This window comes from Cololabis saira, chromosome 10 (genome assembly GCF_033807715.1).
Source record: "Cololabis saira isolate AMF1-May2022 chromosome 10, fColSai1.1, whole genome shotgun sequence".
NCBI classification, from domain to species: Eukaryota; Metazoa; Chordata; class Actinopteri; order Beloniformes; family Belonidae; genus Cololabis; species Cololabis saira.
The window spans coordinates 34845767-34850696 of NC_084596.1; the positions used below are offsets into that span (position 1 = coordinate 34845767).

General features: G+C 36.2%; 1 long non-coding RNA gene across 1 annotated transcript; it reads left to right on the forward strand.

Annotated features, from left to right (window-relative positions):
• Positions 1-2033: 2033 nt before the first annotated feature.
• LOC133453173 (uncharacterized) lies at positions 2034-4027 on the forward strand. The gene is made up of 3 exons (XR_009783299.1): positions 2034-2099; positions 3809-3856; positions 3978-4027. It is a non-coding gene; the product is annotated as an uncharacterized LOC133453173 (long non-coding RNA).
• Positions 4028-4930: the final 903 nt, after the last annotated feature.

Below are 4930 nucleotides of genomic sequence, written 5' to 3' on the forward strand. Positions count from 1 at the left end.
CAATAAACGCGCTCAAGCACAAGCCAGAGGCCAAATCAAGCCCTGCCTTTGCCATTAAAAAACCAAGAAGGTCGGAAGTTAACTACTGTCCACCCTACCCTATTGGAGAATCTGAGCAGAGTCTTGAGAGGATGAGAAAAGAACTTGTTTTAGATGTTAAGAAGAGGAACAACAGGGAGGTTGTAAAGATGAAAATGGAAAAGACGTTTGCCTATAGAAGACATGAAGTGGTTCGCGACACACCAATGATTAAAGACTTCCGGGCAAGATGGCCAGCACTTTTTCAAGTAGACGAGGTATGTTTTATGATTTGTCCCTTCCTTCTTTCCCTTCATCCTTGTAGCACCCTATAATGTAATAATTTCCTGATAATGTAATAACGCCTGAAAATGTAATACATTTTGCTCTTAACTCAATCAAAAATGTAATAAAACCCAATAACATTTTTACCGATAATGTAATACCTTATTACATTATTGGGAATTATAGTCTGGTGTTTCACATCCAGTGTATATAACATTCTAAGATTCTTAAAACACAAAATGTTGAACTCTGGACTGAAAATAAACATATATATTACATTATCTGTCAAGTATTACATTATCAGTTTTGAAGAAGAAAAAGACCCACCTAAAAATGTAATAAATTCCCAATAATATAATAAGGTATTACATTATCGGTAAAAATGTTATTACAATATCAGTCAGGATATTCTATTACATTATTGGTTGAGTTATTACGTTATTGGGTTTTATTACATTTTCGATTGAGTTAAGTGCACATTTTATTACATTTTCAGGCGTTATTAAATTATCAGGAAATTATTACATTATAGGGTGCTACAATCCTTCCTTCCTTCCTTGACCCAGGAGGACAATAGAATGGATAAGTATGATCATGACAACTAGAAAATAAAGCAACAAAACAAGGAGCTTTTTGAATTATTCTGTTCCTGTACAAATATTTTACTTTAAAATTACTTAAAGTGGACCTATTATGGCATCTAATACCTTGAGTTGGAGGAGTTGTTACGGCCAGAGTTAGTTGTGGGCGTGGTTTCAAGCATCGCTCCCGTCGTTACGTAAGACGGGATCAGAATCTGAACAGCTCATAGAAGTCGCATCACACTGGACGGCTCATCCAGGCGGCTGTACAGACACTGCAGAATTTGGTTGCTTTCCTCCTCTGAGTTGGCAGGCTGAGAGGAGACCACTTTATATACAGGACTGTCTCAGAAAATTAGAATATTGTGATTTTCTGTAATGCAATTACAAAAAACAAAAATGTCATACATTCTGGATTCATTACAAATAAACTGAAATATTGCAAGACTTTTATTATTTTAATATTGCTGATTATGGCTTACAGTTTAAGATTAAGATTCCCAGAATATTCTAATTTTTTGAGTTTTCTTAAGCTGTAAGCCATGATCAGCAATATTAAAATAATAAAAGGCTTGCAATATTTCATTTGATTTGTAATGAATCCAGAATGTATGATTTTTTTTTTTTTTTTTTTTTTTTTTTATATTGCATTACAGAAAATAAAGAACTTTATCACAATATTCTAATTTTCTGAGACAGTCCTGTATGTCAAAGCAAGAAAAAACATGTTTTTCATAGTAGGTCCCCTTTAAACTTTTTTTTTCTTTTTTTAATTAATGCTTTTCAAAATTACTGCCATATCACATGTTGATGTCGTTATTCTTCTTTTCAGATTAATGCTGAATTTAAGCGGATCACAACAATGCCCCTGAAGTCCAGATTTCTCTCTCAATTAGATTTTCACTCTGAGAAACTGATCAAACTTTTTAAAAACAGAGAGACAGATTGGCAGACGCCTAGGGGACATCATTGCACCCATGGATGAAGTAAGTATACTCTCTGAGGTGTGGGTGTAACAATTGATTGTCTTCAAGACAAAAATCCCTTTTACCTGGACAAATGACAATTTAAACAGACATGAACTCAAACAAAACAACTTGTGCTTCTGCTTTTCTGCCTTAGGAGGATGATGTCAATCGAGGAAGAGAATGTGTCATAAAGGGACTCTGTGTGTACCTGAACGAAGACACAGAGAATCTGTTAAGACAGTTTGTGGTAAGTATTACTTAGGTTTACTATGTTGAGGTGTTATCTTTCATAATTTGTATACGTTTTGCAACATCTACTCATTGTAATTACTTCCCAGTCAGCTAAGTTGTAAGATAATATGGTAGTGATCTTAATATCAAAGTGTGTTTGTCTGTGGTTTTGAGCCAATGTGAGGCACTTTGTCTTACTTTTGTGTATGACAAGTGCCATATAAATTAAGTTTGATTTCATATCTTAATAAATTACACGATACATATGCAGTATTCCCTATATGCATGTGGCATGCAGTGTTGGGGTAGTTACTCAAAAAAAGTAATCCATTACATATTACTAGTTACTTTAAAAAAAGTAATCCCTTACACTACTTAGTTACTGGTTGCTGAAAGTAACTAGTTACATTACTAGTTACATTACTTTTGGATTACTCCGCAATATCACCTGAGCTGCACCATAACTTGATTGCCAATGAACAACATATACAGGACTGTCTCAGAAAATTAGAATATTGTGATTTTCTGTAATGCAATTACAAAAACAAAAATATCACATTCTGGATTCATTACAAATCAACTGAAATATTGCAAGCCTTTTAATATTGCTGATCATGGTTTACAGCTTAAGAAAACTCAAATATCCTATCTAAAAAAATTTGAATATTCTGGGAATCTTAATCTTAAAATGTAAGCCATAATCAGCAATATTAAAATAATAAAAGGCTTGCAATATTTCAGTTGATTTGTAATGAAAAAATGAGAATGTGACATTTTTGTTTTTCTTAATTGCATAACAGAAAATAAAGAACTTTATCACAATATTCTAATTTTCTGAGACAGTCCTGTAGTTGGAACCTTATTACTGCAGTGCCCAGATCAGCACCAGAAGTCCCGTAAAATCCCTTAAGATCGCGTTAAAGGCTGATTTCTGGTTCTGCGTTACACCAACGCAGAACTTACGGCGTAGGGTACCCGCGTAACGCGTTACTTTGTAACTAGGGATGTTAACAATTAATCAATTTTCGATTAATTGCCGTTATGAAATTACCTGATTAAAATCAACGATTACAATTAATCTATTTATTTATTTTTTTTTTTCGTTTAATTTCACCAGCTGGTATTACGCCCGGACCACACATAAAGTTAGAAGAAAGAGATGGCGGATATGTTTGGTTTTAGTAATATCATGCTCAGGCAATGAGTCTGCAATGGCCCAGATGGGAGACACATGTAGCTCAGTGCTTAACTTTTATTTTTAATCCACTCTATATTCTTCTGGTTGTTCTCCGATATGCTCCCCTAAAGCCTGAATTATGGTTCCGCCTTAAATCGACGCAGAGCCGCCACCGTAGCCTACGGCGTAGGCTCTGCGTCGTTGTAACGCGGAACCATAAATCAGCCTTCACCCGGTACATACATAGGTTTCTCTAAACATCTGTCCCCGCTACAGTTTTAACTAAAAGAAAATGTGCTCCAATACAGCAGGTCTCATAATTTTATTCTGAACACTGCCAAACTAGAACTTAAAATTAGCTTGACACAAATTACACTATTATGGCTGCTGCTACTACTAATAGCCTTGAAGTGCACTTTATATTATATTCCTTGTGGTACAAAAATGTCTTTTTGTTACTTTTGTATCAAATAAATATTTGATTAAGGAATATATTAAAATGCCCTTTGTATTTTATATAAGCAAAAAAAATTATGTTTGTATCTCAGATGGGGGAAAAACGCCGCTTATCAACTAATCGATGATCGATCGATAAGGTTATCAACTGTCAATTAATGAAATAATCGATAATTTGCATCCCTATTTGTAACGCGTTACACCCAACACTGGTGGCATGTAGTATAATCCCACTTGTTTTATTTTTTGTTCATTGTACAGGCAGCTGATGAATCCCTCCTCCAGGAATCCATTGAAGAAACCACCATGGGTATATACGTCTTGAAACGCAGAGATGCCAGTGAAATTCCAGAGGACATCGGTATTGTACTTGAGTCCCAGATTGTGATGCAGGATTTGGACAATGTTCCCTTGGCTGCTGCCATGTTGTTTGGCCTCATTTATTCTTTGAACTTAAACTACCCTGCTGAACTCAAGTACACCTTTGAAGTGCTGCAGAAGGTGGTCATGGAGCTTGAAGGCAATACACTGTCCAAAAAAGCCCAAGTCCTGAAGAACAGACTTTGGCCGGGTTTCCCAGATCAGTTAAGTAGTTCTTAACAGCGAAAGACTTCTTTCAAACCTTCTTAAGGAGCCTGTGAAAGAAAATCGCGTTTCCCAGAGTCGCTCTTAGCTTAAGTATCTCTTTCATTAAGAAGGAAATGAAAGATGCTGCTGACCCAGTCTTTACAACCATCTTAGTGAACAAAGACTCACAGATCCAGCCGCGTCAGGCAAAACAATATTACACCAAGCAATGAGATATTAAAACAATGCACCCCGCACAAGTTTTGATCTATTTTATACTTTAGATTTATATTGTTTAGCATTTATTGGTGACAGCAAAGGGGGAAAAAAAAGAAAAATAAGGAATAACAAGTGTGTTCCTGTATATGCTTTATGCATTACGCACAAATAAAACGATCATCATGAATATCATTTATTTGATGATTTGGCTGCTATACATCATGTTCTCGCTGCAAATCAACCGCGTCGCCGTGCGCGAAGCAGAACTGTTTATATGAACGCATTCGTGCGTCAGCACTTCAGTCCCCTGGACGTGTGTCGGACCGGGCTGTCCAGGCAGCCGGGACACCGATCCTCCTGCGCCGCGCCCGAGCGCATCTATGTGATGACAGGGAAGCAGCAGCTGATCAACGGGATCCTTTGATGAA